Source organism: Bos indicus x Bos taurus, chromosome 19 (genome assembly GCF_003369695.1).
Source record: "Bos indicus x Bos taurus breed Angus x Brahman F1 hybrid chromosome 19, Bos_hybrid_MaternalHap_v2.0, whole genome shotgun sequence".
Taxonomy (NCBI): domain Eukaryota; kingdom Metazoa; phylum Chordata; class Mammalia; order Artiodactyla; family Bovidae; genus Bos; species Bos indicus x Bos taurus.
Window position 1 is genome coordinate 55,346,835 of NC_040094.1, and position 18,551 is coordinate 55,365,385.

Genomic DNA, 18,551 nt, shown 5'->3' on the forward strand with positions numbered 1-18,551 from the left:
GACAATTCATGTACCATCACATGGTGATCACCAAATCAATGGACATGAGTTTGAGCAAACTCTGGGAGACAGCGAAGGACAGGGAGGCCTGGCATGCTGCAGTCCATGGGGTCGCTAAGAGTCGGTCACGACTGAGCGACTGAACAACATGTGGTGATGAGTAGCAGAGGGAGAGATGAGAGAATGGTGGGGGTTGTCCTTTTAGATCAACCTTGAACCACGTCTGGCTCACTGTAGCCCGTTTATAAATAAAGTTGTATTTGAATTCAGCCACGCTCCCTCCCTTGTGTGTTGCCTAGGCCTGCTTTTGAGTTGGGTGGTTGCCGCAGAGATTATGGCTCTCAAAGGAGAAACTATCTACTATCTGGCCTTTTACGGGAAAAGTTTGCTGACCCTGTGTAGACATGAGGTTGGGCAGAGCCACTTAGGGAAAGGGAGGAAGTGCACCCCTCCGATGTCTGTGGGAGGAGGGCTCAAGGCCCCAGAGCAGCAGGCGTCCTGGCCTTGAGAGTGGATGCGCCAGGTGTGGCCAAGGGCGGTGGGGAGGACGGTGGGAGTAAGCGAGGTGGGGATTGTCAGGGCTTGGCTCTTGCTCTGCAGCATTGGGAGCTACAGGCAGACTGCTGTGCTGACAGCCACATCGTGTGTCGATGGTGTGTGTGTGTGTGTGTGCTGGGAGCAGGGGCAGGGGGACCTGTTTGGATGCTACTGTGCTGACCTGGTTGTCTTGAACCATAGTGACCGCCTGGGGAAGATGAGAAATGGTCGATTCAGGATGAATGTAGAAGGTGGCAATGCCAGGACTGGCTGATGACATAAGAATATCAGGGCTTCTTTTTTAATTGAGGAATAATCGACATCTAACATTATATTAGTTTCAGGTGTACAACACATTGAGTCAATATTTGTATACACTGTGAAATGATCATCATGGAACATCTAGCTCACCTCCATCGCTGTACATGGTTACAGAATTTTTTTCTTGTGATGAGAACTTTTATGATTTACTTTCTTAACAACTTCCAGTATTATTAACTATATAGTATTATTAACCACAGTTGCCATACTGTATATTATACGTGACTTAATTATTTTATAAGTAGAAGTTTGTATGTTTTAAGTCCTCTTGCTCATCTTGCCCTTCATGACCCCTAGCAACCACCAATCTGTTCTCTGTATCTATGGGTTTTTTCTTTTCTTTTTTGGTCTTTCTCTTGTCTGATTTATTTCACTTAGCATAATGGCATAATGTCCTCAAGTTCCATCTATGTTGTTGCAAATGACAAGATGACATTCTTTTAATGGCTGCATAATACTCCAGTATGTGTGTGTGTATTTCACAATTTCTTTACCCACTCATCTGCTGGTAGACACTTAGGTTGCTTCCGTATTTCAGCTATTATAAATAACATTGCAGTGAATGTGGGGTACAGATATCTTTTGGAGTTAATGCTTATTTTTTTTTGGAAAAATACCCAGGAGCAGAATTGCGGGATCTTAGGGTAGTTCTAGTTTTAGCTTTCTCAGGAGGCTTCACACTGGTTTCCACATTGGCCCAGTGGCCGTGCCAATTTACATTCCCACAAACAGTGCACAAAGGTTCCCTTTTCTCCACAGCCTCACCAACTCTTGTTATTTCTTATCTTTTTGATGGTAGTCATCCTAACAGGTGTGAGGTGAAATCTAATTATACTTTTGATTTGTATTTTCGTTGGTTAATAACATCTTTGAGCATCTTTTCATGTACCTGTTGGCCATCTGTATGTCTTCTTTGGAAAATGTCTATTCAGATCCTTTGTCCATCTTTTAATCGGTTTGGTTTTTTGCTGTTGAGTTGTTTTAGTTATTTCTATATTTTGGGTATTAACCCCTTATCAGGTGGATGGTTTGCGAATATTTTCTTCCACGCAATAGATTGCTTTTTCTTTTTGTGGATGGTTTCCCTTGCTGTGTAGAAGCTTTTTAGTAGGATATAGTCCCATTTGCTGATTTTTGCTTTTGCTGCCTTTGCTTTTGCTGTCAACTGAGAATCTGTTTTTAATGCCTTGGGGAATTTGTTGAGTGAATGAATGAAGTGACTTTCTAGAGCTACTGAGCTGGTCAGTATCCCAGCAGAACTCAGAAACCGTGGGCTCCCATGACCCGGTCTGTCCCACGGCTGTCCTTCTAGAGGCTCCAAGGGTGAGGATCTTCCCTGGCACCAGCTGAGTGCTGACCTGTGGACGCTCTGGAGGCCATAGATTGCCTGGACACCCAGGGGCCATCTCAAATGGGTCTGCCTCTCTCTCCCTCCCATAGTGCAGGCCAAGACTTCCTCTTGAGCAGCCATGGTCATTGAGTCTGCTGGAGGGGACAGAAGGAGCTACTGTTTCTCACCCACTTGAAACCCACCTCATTATGCTCCTCTCAGCCCTGAGACCAGACTTGCAGGGGAAAAAGTTGGAGCTGAGTCCTGGAGGAGAGCTCAGGGAGGGTTTTCATCACCTTTAATGATCTAATACCAACAGCAACCTGCTAATAGGTAATCTCCACATTGCTGTATTTACACTAATTAGTTAATATCCATGGAGGGCTTTGAAGGTGCCTGAGCCCGAGACTATGCCAAGGAGAGTGACTCATAAGAAAAGGAGAGACAACCCAAGTCTTGAAGCCATCACCCACCTTGTGCGTCACGCGGGGGCGTCATGAGGGGGCTGCAGGCTCTGACAAGCGGCATGATGGGTGAGACATCTTTGGAGAGGGAGCAGAGCCCTCTGGGGCTTGTCCTGCCGGGACACCTGGTGCTGGGGGAGCCCACCCCACCACCGCTCTGCTTCACATTCAAGCCATCTCTGTGGAGCCCTTGAGGCACCAGAGAGAGGAGAGGATGAAGGATGTCTGCCACCCAGCGTACCCCAGCATCCCACCCATACTCATGGTCTGGGCCACAGCCAGCCTTTCAGACTTGTGTGGGGAGGTGCTGGCCAAGTTTGAGCTGTTTGAAGTCAGAGCTGAACCCCCCTTGGTGCCCCCATCGGGGGGGGCTCTGGCAGCTGACTTGCTATGTTTTCTTCTCCCGTACTTCCCATGTGAAAAAAAGTGAAAGTGTTAGTCTCTCAGTTGTGTCCAGTTCTTTGCAACCCCAGGGACTGAAGCCCACCAGGCTCCTCTGTCCATGAAATTCTCCAGGCATGAACACTGAAGTGGGTTGCCATGCCCTCCTCCAGGGGATCTTCCCGACCCCGGGATCAAATCTGGGTTTCCTGCATTGCAGGCAGATTCTTTACTGTCTGAGCCACCAGGGAAGCCCCAAATGCTCAGTAAATGTCCACAGGCTTGATTAGCTCTTCTTGTGGATGTTTGGAGAGACACCTGTCGCCTTGCCATGGGCTGTGACTTCTGGAGATGTTCCAGCCCCACCGGGTCCCTGTCCAACTGGATTGAAGATCTGTTGGTTAGATTTCTGCCTGACACCTGGTCTGCCCGCTGTGGGGGTGGGGCAGCCGAGAGTCACCCTTTGATTCAACATCTAGAAAAATAAGGAGGGGATTCAATGGTGGCCTCCCTCGGAGAGGAGTCAGATCCCCTTCTTTGGCAAAGGCTGTAGGGAAGCTTCACTCCTAAAGAAAAACAGCTTTATGAATATAAAATTCACAGACCATGTTATGAGCTGAATTGTGTCTCCCCCCAAAAGCTGGTTACAGGTTTTTTTTTTTTAATAAAAGGTAAGACCATGACTCTCACATCAATTCACAAGGGATATGTGCCAAAGATTTTGTTTAACTCATTAATGAATGAAAACACCATATGATGTCTGATGTTAGAACTGGTATGATATTAGAACTGATTCCAAGAACCTCAAGGCAGGAAGGCTAAAGCAAATGTGGAAATATGCAAAACTGGTCACCATCCACAGGGCAGTAGTCAGTTGCATTCCGCTAGATGTGTTGTGCTGTGCTTAGTCGCTCAGTTATGTCTGACTCTTCGCGACCCCCATGGACTACAGCCCACCAGGCTCCTTTGTCCATGGGATTCTCCAGGCAAGAGTACTGGAGTGGGTTGTCCTGCCCTCCACCAGGATTCCACTAGATATTCAGCTACATTTCACTGGACACAATTTTTTGTGTTTCTGTGCACACGATAACTGTGACGTTATGAGCTTTCTCAGGCAGCCCTATTGCATTGTTGACTCAGGGTGCACTGACCACTGGCCAGTACCCTTATTTGTGTGATTTGTGTGACTAGGAACAGGGAAAGGGGTGCTTGTGGCTTTGCCTGTGCCCCCAACTTATTTTGGAGCCCTCCATGCAGACCCTGAACCAAGTACTTGAGTTCAGGGGTATAAAAGGGGGGTGGTCCTCGGGAGCACCGGTAGGGTGGTGGGCTCTTGAGAGACAGTGTGGAACAGAGGTCACCTCCCCACAGAGCAAGGGGCCTGGGCTGTGTACCCAGCAAAACTCGCTGGGTTTTGACTGTGGCTGCTTTGGTGGGGAGAATGTGTGAACTCCCTGGTCTTTCGGCTCTGTGGTCCTAGGGCCGGGAAGGAGATCCCGGTGCTGGTGGTGGGATGTTAGGTCAGTGAGCCCAGAAATGGAAAGGGCTGCAGGGATGTGGGCGGACCTCTGTGGACCCTTCCCACCTCCATCGCCCTCAGCTGAAGCCATGCCAGCCTCTGTCTCTCTCATCCGTGGAGTTCTCCAGAGGAGGCAGGAGGTGGTGGCGGTCTTCTGTTCCCTCCTGCAGTGTGTGAAGGCAGCATCATTTCCATGCCTGCCAGGTGCCTTTCACCTGACCTCCCTGATTCACTGCTTGAAGACGTTGCCTGCCTGGGACAGACGACAGAGTACCTGACTGTTAGGGGCTGGGAGGCCCAGGCTCTGGCTGAGGCAGGAATGCAAACCTGGCTACCCTTGGGACTTCCTCAGGGTGGGGAGGAGGGGCAGAAGAGGGCCTGCCTCTGAAAGCCACGTGCCCCCCTCAACCAAGACTATGTGAGTCAGAGGAACCGGGAAAGGGAATATAAGCTGCCCATAGCTCAACGGGCTTGAAGGTGAGCCGGTGGCTGAGTGGGTGGCCTCTGGGAGTCAGGATCTGGTGGATCTCAACAAGGAGTGGGAGGAAGACTTTCGGAAGGAGAGAGCTGTGCTCCATGATTAGGGCTGGGGGGCTACAGAAACTCACGGATGAGCTTTTGAAATTGGAACCCTGACTCGTGCTTCCAGAGTGGCAGTGGTCTCCTTAGGGTGGCCGGGGTCTGCAGGGGTCCCTGCCTGCCTGTTGCTCTCTCTGCCAGTGGTGCTCCCGCCCCACCCACTCAGGACCCTCCCCATGGTCCTGCTTCTTTTCTTTTTTTGCTCTGGTCCAGATAGCGAGGGGGCCTGCGCCTCCCAGGCAGGGGAAGCCTTTCTCAGTCAGGGAGGAGAGAAAACTCACCAGGCCTGGGATCGGTGGCTGGCCAGACCAGGCCACAGGGTTTCATGAAGAGGATAACGATTCCCAGAGGCTGGGGGTGGGGGTAGGGGCAGAGAAAGTCTGTTCCCATTTTAATTTTTCCCTTTTGGCAGAAACCAACTTTTCTGTAAAAACAATGACAAATCTGGGTGGAGTTTCCTCCCCAGAGCAGCTCGGCCCTCCTGGGAGGAAAGCTCTGTGGGCAAGGAGAGGGGAGGGGCCTAGATGAGGGGCGGGGCTTGGCTGGAGGGGCGGGGCCTGGCTGGAGGAGAGGGACCTGACCGGAGGGGCGGGGCCTGGCTGGAGGGGAGGGACCTGTTGGGGGGGGTGGGGCCTGGTTGGAGGGGAGGGACCTGGCTGGAGGGGCGGGGCCTGGCTGGAGGGGAGGAACCTGGCTGGAGGGGCGGGGCCTGGCTGGAGAGAGGTGCCTGTGAGGGACTCTGGACCAGCCCTTCAGGAGATGGCTTCTGGCCTGCCAACTGCTGCTGCTTCTGCTGTGAACTGTGTCCTCTGTTGACCTGGGGCCTGCCCACCACGTGAATGGCTACAATGTGGCCTTAACCATGGTGGTCATTCTGTGAAGGTCACTGTTGTCTCCCAGGGACTGGCCATTATGGCAAAGGTCCTGGTGACCTGGGGGAGAGGCAGCTGGGCCCATGCTGGTGAGGCAGAGAGCTGGGGTTGCCGGGACAGCCCTTACCCTCCAGTGTTGGGGGAGAAACATTTCTTTGAGCGGGAACTTGACATCCCACTGTCCTCGCTGCGTTTGGCACATTTAGGACCTCAGATCCGTGGGTGGTACACATGTAAGGTATGTCCTACAGCTTGTTCCTGGAGCCTGCTGGGGCTGCCTGTCCCGTGGACCAGTGTCCTCCCTCTGACCTTCCCAAGCATTTACTTTATGCCTTTGCACATTTGCTCTCAACTGTCACTTGAAAGACCCATGTAGATGTCTGGCCTGGGAAGTCCTTAGAGATGTTGGCCAGACATCCTGCCCCGGAGCCACCCAGACAGGTCTGCGGGAACACCTCCAAACATCCCACACCCCTGCGTTTGCCAGAGGAAGAGACCTGAGCAGTCTAAGGGGTGTCAGGGAAAGTTCAGGGTCCTGTCCATTGAATGGAAGATGCCTCCAAGAATCGGGGGCCCGTGAGGAGCTTGGGGGTTGGGGCAGAAACCCAGGGGTCAGGGCCTTGAGTGAAGCGGAGTCGGCAGCGTGGGAGCTATGGTCAGGAACTCAGGTGATGAGACCTGGGCCGTTGCCCAGTCAGAATCAAGTGGCCAAGTGCTAGGAGCTGCCTGGAGGCAGAGGACTGGCTCTTGCCCAAAGCAAGTGGGCGGGGGCAGAGTCCCGGAACCAGAACTCTTAGCTGCACAGGTTGGGGGCTGGGGAGGGCCCCCCCTCTCTTGTTGCCCGCTAACCTTTGCCTCTTTCCTTCAAGGCCTGATGTAAACGCTCAGAGGGCGGGACCTGCCGGCAGCCTTCTCTTCTGTGCTTTGTGCTAAGAGTCACCCCCCTGGGTAATGGTAGTGAGTAGGAATAAAATTCCAGAGCTCTTGGGCTTTTGTGTTTCTGGAAGAGGGGGAATAAATGAATGAAGACAACTAGCCACGCAACAGCCTACCTGCCTGCTCGGCTGGCAGACGGAGGGCAGAAGCCACCGGTGGCGGAGGGTGGTCGCCGGGGGACCTGGAGGTTGCCTGGGCAAAGAGGGTGCTGCTAGCATCGTGGCCTCCCCAGAAGCCAGTTCTCCTGCAGACGTTCTTCTTTGTTTTCATTAGGGAAGATCTCAATTAAGCTAATTACAGTTACAAAAAAAAAAATTACCACAGAAGAAAGGAGGGGAAAAAAAGAGAGTTCAGTTAAAAGCATATATATTCAGAATGATGTTATGAACTCAGCTCACCCCTCTAAAATTATCCTTTAACTGTTACACGCTAATTACCCACCTTTTTATTGTTTTAGACAGGAAGAGATTTCTTCTTTTTGGAAGGGAATAGATATCCAGAAAATGTTGCCATGTACTTCACAGGGGACCAGAAGAACCCACCTTTTTGATAAAAGCACGAGGAAACTGGGATGGTTCTGCAGAGCTTAGAGCTTTGCCCTAAAAAACATGGAAAAATGAGCCTTTCCTTTGTGACGATTCCTCCCACCATTTTTTTTTTTTTTTTAAATAGAGTAATTTGTACCGGATCCCTGGGACCTGCCTGGTGTCAGCCTCTGTGCAGCTCCACCTGGAGGGTCTGGTGAGTGTTTGATGGCCTTATTATTTGCTTCATTTTGCTTCTGGGGTAGGGGTGGGGCCTGGTTCCCCATCAGGGGCTGTTGCTGGCCTGACTCAGGGCTGAGCCATGAAGTCCAGGCTGATGGATGTCTCTGTGACAAGGATCGTGTGCTGGGGTCATGGCCCAGGTAACAGGTGAGGCAGGGTGGGGGTCAGGGTGTCAGGGGTCTGGGGTCAGGGTGTCAATGATGCGTGTGTCTGTCTAGGGAATCAGTCTGGACTCCTTTGTTTGTTGAAGCAAGAGGACAAAAATCCTTTGTCAAGTCACATGTTCTAAATTTTGGTTCAGACGGCGAGCTCAGTAGACCACAGAGCAGGGTGGAAGTGGGTAATGCGGGCAGGGACAGGAAAGGCCCGTGTCAGGCGGTCCCAGCTTGTCTGCTCCTGATTTCCCTTCCCTGTGGTGGGTATATTGGGGTTCCGGAGGGCAGGTGTCATCTCCTCCTCCACGGAATAGACAGGAAACCTCTGTCCTGGGAGCCTGACTTGTCCAAGGTCACTTGGCTGTACTGGAGGTTTTCAATTATGGTTCTGTAAAGCCCAAAGTTCATGACTTCCTCCCCCCTGCTGGGATAAGTCTCGAGGAGACCACTGTGTGGTCCAAGGTGGGGTGTGCGTGGAGCGTCTGAGGCCCTGGAAATCCCGCAGCTGGAGAACCAGGGGTCATCCCAGCAGATGCCACCAAGGAAAGGCCCCAAGAGGCCAGCAATGAAGTCCTCGTCCTGGGAGGAGGGAGGTGCAGGTAGAGAAGGTCCCAGTTGGTCTGAGGACTTAGGAACTTCTGGACTGTCGAAGTCAGCGTTTGCTCCCCAGAGGAGCCCAGATGTACTAGAGTCAGGGTGGGGACAGCTCCCACGGAGCTCCAGTCAAATGCTCCCTAGAGCACTGACCGATCTCCCTGCGGGAGTGATCCTGGGCCATCTGCCCCAACTGAAGGGTCCTGCTGCCTCAGCCCCTCGTCTACTACTTGGGGTCAAGATTGCGCTTTAATCTTTATGCCGTCTTTCTCCCCAGTCCCTTTCCCCTGCCAGCAGCTGCCAGCCTTGGTTGTGCCTGCTCCCTGGACTCATCCTGCTTGGTCCTGCATGCCAGCTATTCCCCTTTGCTCTGCAATGGCCAGGTGGCCCTATCTGGTCTCAGCTGGGAACTTCCTACTCAGACACACACTCAATTCCTCGCAGATGAACTCTGGCCACTAGGGAGAATTGAGGCTGCCTTAGAGAAGCAGTTGTATGTTTATTCATTAACTCATCCACTAACACATTTACCGAGGGTCTCTGATGAGCGGGCTCTGTGCTAAGAAAGGGGAAGCACCTTTGGAAAGGCCGCCATGCCAGATCCCCTTGTTACTGCTGTGCTTGGGGGAGTAGTGGTGTGTCTTGCTGAGAGGTGCTGTGGGTGAAGGCAGTTAAGGTATGTCATCTCCTTGGACATTTCCAAGACGCAAGATCCAGAGACCTGATCGCTCTATCCCAAGAGCCAAGAGGTCCTCATAGAAGTGGCCACACACAAACACATGGCATCTGCCGAGTGCGCCAGCTGGGAGACAAGTCACGACCCTCTGGGCAGGTAGGACCCTGAACCCAGGATGAAGGCCCAGTCAGTGTGCTCCAAGTGACAAGGTGGGGCTGTAAGGCTGGGAATGGCAGGTCGGTGGGCTTCTTGCAGCGACAGCCCCGGAGGACACCATCTGGAAGGACAGCTGTTTCCAGGTGCAAAGTGTCAGGTGGCAGGGTAAGCACGGGGACGTGTGCAGGGGACCAGCTTCTTTACTGAACCCCAAGGGGGCTGTGCATGGCAGCGTCTGCAGGAGTACCCTGACCTGGAAACCCTGGGGTCACAAGCTCAGAACTGCTGCATCCTCGGGTATTTACCACCCACCATTGGGGCTGACCTCTGTGAGTCCTCATGAGGACCCAAGGAAGTGGGGGTCATTTTACAGAGAGGAGGGTCAGTGATTGGCCTAAGGCTGCACAGATGGCCACTAAGCAGAGCCCCGGGACTTGAACTCAGGCTATCGATGCCTCACTGCCTCCTGTTCAGCGTGACCCCATCTGATATTGTCCCTTCCCCATACCCACCCCTCCACTATTCTCATCTGGTTAAGGCTGCCTCCAGACTTGTTCTCCCAGAGCTGAGAACTGGGTGGAGCTCTGGTCCTGGGCTCCGCCCTCGCTCCATGCCCCCCACCTGCAGATCCTCCTTTGTCCCTTTTGTGCAGACACCCACTGGGCCTCCTCCCTGGACGGTGGCCCCGCCTGCTGGCTGGTCTTCCAGGCTCCCATCCTCCTCTCTGTCCTGCCTGCCTCTGCCCAGTGTGAATCTGACTGAGTTCTTCCAGCTGCACTGTAGGCTGAAGGCCACACTCCTTGCGGGGGCACAGGTGGCTTCCAGCCTCCGAGCCTGCCTCCTCTTCTCCCTCCTCTCCCTATCCGGGCGCCCCACTGGGGCAGCCTCAACCACTGGCTCTCAGAATGCACTCTGTTGCTCCAGGAGTCCACTCCTTAATCATGTCTCCTCTGCCCAGAGCACACACCCACATACCTAGTCTGTTTGGCAAACTCCTATTCATACATCAAAACCTTCCATTCTTTCACCTTCTGGTCTACTTCTGACTACTATAAACATTCTGTTGTGTCCTGATCACTTATTGTGATTGATCTGCTCACCAGTCTCTGCCCTCCTCTGGGCTCTGAATCCCCACCCACTGAAGGCATAAAAAGATGTTGGAAGCATCCATTTCTGCTCAGCATCTAGCAGAGCCTGGCTCAGAGTGAGTGCTCAGTAATGCTGGTTGGTGGTGATCGATGGCCCCAGTCCTTGTCCACCTGCCATCCCTCAGCCTCCAGCTTGTGTAGCACCCTGCAGACATGGGAGCCTGCCTGCGCTTTACTAAAGGGCCTGCTTCTCTCTCGTAGCCTCTGTCTTCTCTGCCCAGAAGACCATCTCTCTTGTGGCCTGAGTCCTTTGGTCTGCTTCTCCATTTCTTTGCTCAAAGAGCTGGTCATGGCGGAGGTGAAAAAACAAGATGCAGTTTTCCTCTGCAGAAAGGAGCATGTTCCAGCCAAGTTGGCTGATGAGTGATTTTCTGCAAGTAGAATAATTGGACATGTGTTCCCATGGCAACAGTGCCTTTCCTGGAAACCGTTTGGAGGGGAAGGCAGGAGGCAAGGGACCAGCTCTGGCTTGCTGGCTGCTTCAGAGCCCTGTGGGGTCGGGCCAGGCAGAGGCTGTGGTGCGGCCCCACCATCTACCCATCCCTTACACTGCTGCCCTGGTCCTGGGGCCACAGGAATCATTTCTATGTCTTGCTCAGAGATGTTCTGAGCTCACACCCACAGTTCCCAGAATCTGTTGTTTCGCCCTTCCCATGAATACAAAACATCATTTAAAAAATACAACATTTTTACAATGCACGTATTCGTGATTTACAAATGCTCTCATGAGCACTGCCCTGGGGTGTTCTGAAAAAAGCCTTGGAAGGTTTATGATGTTACAATTCCCATTTTACAGATGTGGGAACTGAGGCTGGCCTCAAATAATTGACTGGTACACAGAGATGTGTACCAGTCCACTGGGGAGGTGCCAGGCAGGGGTGATCCCTGCCTGGGAGCTCAGGACACTCTCCGCCCCGCTCCGATGTGAGGTGGCCTCGCTTTAACCTCCCTCCTCCAAGCGGGGAATTCCAGTGACTCGGCCCTGGAAGAGAGTGGCTCCCAGGAGTGGGATGTTTCTGGCTGCTGCTTCTATGTGAGATTTCGTCAGTGTCTGCCTCCCTCTCCACAGCCTGAAGGATCCTGGCCTCCAATAAAAGTGGTAATTGGATGAGGAAGAATCAAGCCCATGCTTTTCATCTCTTGTCATTCGATCTGGGAAAGCTCCCAAGTCTATGGAGTAAGAGCCACGGTCATGTCTGTCTGGAAGAGTGTGTGTGTGTGTGTGTGTGTGTGTGCACATGTGTGCAGGTGAGGTCAGATAGAGGCAAGGGGTGAGGATTCTCCCGGGGCTGTAGAGGCTCTGAGGACCTCCAGCTGGGTCCTCACAGAGGCAGTGGGATCTGCAGAGGAGGCTCTGGTGAGGTGCTTGGTGTTGGAGCTCAGATGGAGCCCCACCCGCAGACTCTCCGTTCAGTACCCCATCCACAGCGAGCCCTTCCTTCCCTGTCCCCCAAGCTCTGACTATAACTTCAAGGACATTCAGTGGGAACAATGGAAAAGGGTCACACCTTAAATTTTCAGAACTCCTTCCCATGTTGTTGATGTTTTTCAATCGCTAAGTTGTGTCCAATTCTTTGCAACCCCATGGATGGCAGCATGCCAGGCCTCCCTGTCCCTCACCATCTCCTGGAGTTTGTCCAAGTCCCCTCCCAACTGGCAGGGAACTGAGAAGTCGGCACAGAGATTGCTGGTCCGGCTGTAGCAGATGAGCTGGAGGCCTCGCTGCTGGGCGTGTGCTGGCGACACTGTCTGCCCTGGGCCTTCCTTCCCTGCCATGTGCCTCCCTGTCTCCCACGTGGTTTCTCTCCCTCTGCCCTGCACGACACTCTTCTCATTCTACATGTCAATTCCATGATTCCAAATCCCACCAGGGGCTGATGACACCTGGAGCCACATCACCCCAGCCACATCCACATCTCCCCTCCCTCCCCCACGTGTCTCCAGCTGTGTGATCCTGCCCCTCCTCCACCGAGGGCTAGGGTCTCATTCCCCTCCCTGCAATGACTAGCCTTCGTGACTCCCTTGTTACCAGTAGACCCTGTGGATCACCTGACTTCTGAGACAAGGTCAGAAAAGGCCATGCAGCCTCTGTCTGGTCTCTTGGAATAGTCGCTTTCAGACACTTTCTTGGGACATCCTTCTTGGAACTCCGTCACCATCTGTGGGAGACTGAAGGCCCGTAGAGGCCCGAGAGGTAGGTGCTCAGATGGACTAGTTCTGCTGAGGCATTCAGTCCAGGTGCCAGGGAGGCACTTCCAAGGGATTTCGGCTCCAGTCATTCAGGTGCCCCCATACTCTGAGTCTTTACAGCTGAGGCTTCAGACCTTGCAGAACAGACACAAGCCATCTGCACTGCTTTCCATCTGAGGTCCTGCCCCACCGCTGTGCATGATACAGGGCCTGTTTTATACCATGTTTGGGGTGGCCGGTCACAGATAACTGAGATGGTCTCTATGCCTATATCTCGAGGCCAAGTCTTCCTTCTGAGCTTCTGATGTATACATCCTACTGCCTGGTAGACTTTTCTGAGGTTCCAAAGCACCTGGAATCTTCCATAGGTGCATTAGACCAAAACATCCTAGGCTGAAGCATCCACATTTGAAAGCCCTGGTGATAACCTGAGCAAAATTGGACCAAATGAGGCCCCAAGACCAATAGACAGGAGGAGCGAATGTGGAGTCCAGTTTCCAGCAGCCTGTTTACAAGCTCACCCTGACCCTTGTGGCCAGCAAGGACATTTGCTGGAGACTGGCCACAGGGAAGTGTTTGGCCATGGAAGGAAGCAACAGACAAGACTGTACTTGGCTGAAGGCGTGATCTTGGCCTGTGGGTACTGCCCTCCCACCACTGGCTTAGCCATCTGCTGGGACAGCGTGGAGAAGTGTTCAGCCAGGAGAAGGAGGCTGTGTTTGAAAGGACGTGGCTGGGGCAGCAAGAGTCCCTCAGCCCTAGGGAGTGCTGAGCTGCCGTGGGTCACTGAGGCCAGGGAGAGCTACTCCCCTCAGCTTCCTGGGTCGTCTGCTTCTCTCTGGCCCGAGACTTATTTTCACCTGTGACCTAGTTCCAGCCAACAAGGTTGAATGAAGCCTCCCTGCGCCTGGTGGCAACCAACAGCTGGCCAGCAGATCAGGTGGAGTCTGCTAATTGTAGGAGTCAACTTTACAGATGTGTGTGTATGTCTGTCTGACTTTCACACACACACACACACACATGCACAGTGAAACAACCAGCCTTCTGGTCGACCCTCTCAGGGGATGGAGGTCTGAGTCAGAAGGTTGTACTCCACTGTGTCCTGTGAGCGTTCCTCACTGTGGGTGTGGGAGATTCGTCTCCTCTGAGTGTGTGGTTGCTGCACCGCCCAGCCCCTTGAGGTGGTCGAGGCTGTGTGACATGCTCTATGAGGAACGTGAGCAGGGTGACGCCTGCCACATCCTGAAGGGAGTGTTGAATTGCCTGTGTGAGACTCATCAGCACAGAGGAGGGGCACGCCCTGGAAGGCACCCGGTCCCCCAGGGTAATCTCACGAGCCAGAAATAAACCTGTCCTCTTTTTCAACGCTTTACTTTCAACACTCTGTGATATTACAGGAAGCGTATAGTTTGATTTTTTAAAAAAAAAATAAAAAGGACAATCTTTGTCTTTTAGTTGGAGTATTTAATTCATTTGCATTTATTCTTATTACTGATTTGTTAGGATTTAAATCTACCATGGTACCGTGGGTTTTTTACTTGTCCCACCTATTCTGCATTCCCTGTTATTTCCTTTCTTGCTTTCTTTTGGAAGAATCAAGTGCTGCTGCTGCTGCTAAGTCGCTTCAGTTGTGTCCGACTCTGTGCAACCTCATAGACAGAAACCCACCAGGCTCCCCCGTCCCTGGGATTCTCCAGGCAAGAACACTGGAGTGGGTTGCCATTTCCTTCTCCAATGCATGAAAATGAAAAGTGAAAGTGAAGTCGCTCAGTCGTGCCCGACTCCCAGCAACCCCATGGACTGCAGCCTACCAGGCTCCTCCATCCATGGGATTTTCCAGGCAAGAGTACTGGAGCTGGCTGCCATTGCCTTCTCCGGGAAGAATCAAGTAAATACTATTATTTCATTTCCTCCATCATAAGCTTGTTACTTCTTTCCATAGTTATCCTACTAGAGGTTGCAACATTCTTCCTTGATTTATTACAGATTAATATAAAGGAAATATAATACTTTTCCTACTCTCCAGGCAGTGCCAGCACTTCAGAAAAGTGAATGCTTTTACCATCCTATTGCCTTGATAATAACTTTTAAAAATATGGTCTATTTCAATTTACAACATTTAATGCAATTACTAACACATAGATGCTTTTAAAAATAGGATCTTTTTGTACATCTTGTTCCATAGTGAGCTCTCTTCATTCAGAAATATATTGCAGATGTTCGAGATCTATCATATCCTTTTGAAAGGTTGTGTAGTCTTCCATTGCATGGAGTTGCATCACTGACGAAGGGAATCCCTCCTTGATAGACATTTATTCTGTGTAATTTAGTATAAAGCAAGAGTTTTTAAACACAGGAATTATGCTGTATTTGATCTATTAGACTTCAATCAATGCTGTTGTAAACAAGACATTAAATGTCAATTTAGAATGCAATACAGTAAGAGGCTACCTTGTGAGAACCGTGAATATGCCCCACAGGATGCATAGGTATCAAACAAAACAAAATGAAACGCTGTCCTCGTATTAAGCGAATGGGCCCCTGTGGCCTGGGATGAAATTTCCAGTGGAACGATGCCTCCTGAAAATTGTTCGATGACCCAAAAAAGGGCGTGGTGGTGATGAGGACCCAGGCTGAAGGTGAACAGGAAGAGATTATTGTACAGAATACATGGGTGGGGAAAATGTCATATTTCTAAACTTTATTTCACAGAACATGTTTTAAAAGGTCTAACTTAATTAAGAAAGTAAGGAGTTCCTTGGCGGGCCAGTGGTTAGACTTCCACAGTCGTGGCCCAGGCTCAATCCCTGGTCGGGCAGCTAGCGACCGCTCATGATGAACGATGTCAGATTCATGATCTCTGAAGAAGATTTGGCTTCGGGACCAGGGACCAGGCTTGATCACTCAATAGCTTTTGAGTAGCAGAGTTTTATTAAAGTAAGAAAAGGGACAGAGGAAGCTTCTGACATAGACATCAGAAGGGGGACGAGAATGCCCCCCTCGCTAGTCTTATCAAGGCTTTATATACTTTTTTCAGATGCACTCCACCAACAAATATCTTAAATTAACAAGATTAGAATGAACAATAGAAAGATCTTACCAGGCCCACTCCCATAATATGCATTTTAAGATGACAGGACTAATTAGAAGGGTCATGCCAAGAAGAAACATGTCCTTGAGCAAGATATATCATTATATTGACTAAGACAAAGCAGTGTAGAAAAGAATATTTGTCCTTTCTCCTTGAGAGCCCCAGACCCCTTTCTCCTTTTTGAGGGCTGGGGACCCCTTTCTCCTCCTCAGGAACCCTGGACTTCTTATCAACCTACCTAGGAATTGACCCTCTCACTAGGATCCTGCAAGTCACGTGACATGACCAAGATATATACACAGTAGGTGATCAATTTGAGTATGCTATTCTAATCCCCAAAAGGAGATATTCTAATTGGCCTCTCTCCTCTCCCCCTCCTCAAAAATAAAATCCCCCCTTTTTTTGTGCCTTTGTTTTTGGTTCCCCGAATATTTGAGTTTGTGTTGTATAGATCAGCCACTCACAATTTCTTTAGCTATTACAAGCAATCCTGAAATAAGCATTCTTAAACTTTCTATACTTGAGATTAACTTGGAAAAGTGCTATGTCAATGGATATGGCCACTTAAAAACTGTATGTATGTTGTCAAATTGCCCTCGTAAAACTTATAGCAATTTGTCTTCCTAAAGTGGTCCATGGTAGTACACTTTATTAAGCTCAGGGTTTTTTGAGCATTTCCCAGGGAATTGGGTTGGGCTTAGGCTGAGAGAGGAGTAGTGTGACTTCTGGTCCGGGTACTCCCAGGGTGGCAGGGAGGCTGCCATGTGACTGGCCACCAGGCTGGAGGATGAGGGGTTGGAGATGTGGCGGGAATCCTGCCAGGAGACCCAACCCCAGGCTGGCTCCTGTCTCGCCAGCCGGTCTGTGCAAGGCAACTCTAAGTGCTGGGCTGCTCTGAGAACACCTGACCTTGGACCCCATAAACTCTGCTGTGGTTGTTGCTTAGTTGCTCAGTCGTGTCCGACTCTTTGCAGCCTCAGGGACTGTAGCATGCTAGGCTCTTCTATCCCTGGGATTCTCCAGGCAAGAATACTGGAGTGGGTTGCCATTTCCTTCTCCAGGGGATCTTCCTGGCGCAGGACTCGAACCCGGTCTCCTGCACTGCAGGCAGATTCTTTACTGACTGAACTACGAGGGAAGTCGTCTATTCCTCAGGCTCAGAGAATAATTCAGATTGTACAAAAGGCTGTTCCCTCTGTAGAGAGAAACTCCAGTCACACCTAAGTGCACATGGGCTCTTAGGGCAAAACAGTCAGGGGTGAGTCTTAACTTGTGAAAAGAGGTGATCCCTGCAGATAGCCTAGGACCCCCTAAATTCTACTCCTGAAGGGTTGTCAAAGGGTGGTCTGGTTTCTTGCCCTGTGAGACCTCAGTCGCCTTCTCCAAGGACTCTCCTGTAGTTCCCACTGCTCAGTTAGTCAAGAATGTGGTGATGAATCTTTACCTGTGATGCTGGAGTACCAGCTGTGGTGAGGGTATGTCCCAGGGAGTGCTGAGAGTGACCAGAGAAGCCACTGACCTGGCTGCCAGGTGCGGTACCTATAGCGAAAATTTCCACCAGGAAAGTCGCAGGAGCGATGCTTGAAATTCACATGTCTACAGTTCATGTAGAAGATAAATGCATGAGACATGTGTCTGTCCGTGTGCATGCCTGTTGCACGTGTGTGAGTTGTGTTTGTGTGTATGTGCATTTGCCATGCAACCCCTGTTGCCATTTTTTCCACAATGTACTGTTTCAGGCATGGAAATGCATATTGATCCAACACATTCTTTGCCTTCCAGCACCTCATGATGCTCAGAGTTTGGAGAGTTGTATCCATCATAAACCATCCCCAAATTAAGTGCCTGTGATTTCTTGGCTTTCCAAGGGTTGGCTGGTAGTTCTTTTCTGGGCAGGTTTAGCTGACGGAGTGATCAGCTGATGGCTGGAGTGGGGCTGGGGGTTCTAGGACCACTTTACTCACCTTTCAGCAGCTGGCAGGCCGCTTGTCCACGGATCCCAGCCGAGGCCGCCCGTCTCTACTCCAGGTGGCCTCTCTCCCCCCAGGAGGTGAGTCCCAGCCTCTTCTCTCTGGTCTCAGGGGTCCAAAGTGCACAAGCGCTTTCCAAGCCTCCGTGGTGTCGTGCTTGCTGTCCTCACACTGGTAAAGCCAGTCACGCGACCAGGCTTAGCACCAGCAATGCAGGGGCTGGGGACATAGCTACAGGCAGGCATGAGCAAGCCGGGACCGTTTCGGACAATAATCTACCCCAGACGGGCAAGAAGATGAAATTCACCTTGGCCAGCAATATAATGAAGATAAAACTCAAACGGTCCACCATCTTAATAATTGGAAAAAAAAAATCCCACATTACTCCCAAGGTAGACGAGTAGTGGCCAGTTTGGGGACTGATCTTCTGAGAGAATCTAATACTTTCTGGTTCAATCGGTGTTCAACATGAGAAGGACTTTCTGCCCTCCAAGGTTTCACTATGGGCTTGGCTGCGGGAAAGTTAGCTACCTGTGGATCAGTGTGGCTGCAACCAGCGCTTACAAAGAGGGTACATGTGGTGGTGTCGGGGTGGGGGAGGGTACAAAGTGCCCTCAACCAGATTTCTAGCTGGGTGGTTTTGCTGTGTAATGCGGTTTGCTGCTAACAGCTGCATTTCAACTTTCCCCAGTGTGTTTGAAAGCGTCAGGCTGTAGAGCCCCAGGGACCAGGCATCTGGCTCTCCTGTTCTGTGTAGAGGAGCCCTGGCAGCCAGTCCTCACCTGATGCCAGTCGCCTTCTCTTCTGCCCATTTGGAGCTGGAGGGTTCCAGGGGGTGGGTGTAGAGGCAGCCCCCAGTATTAGC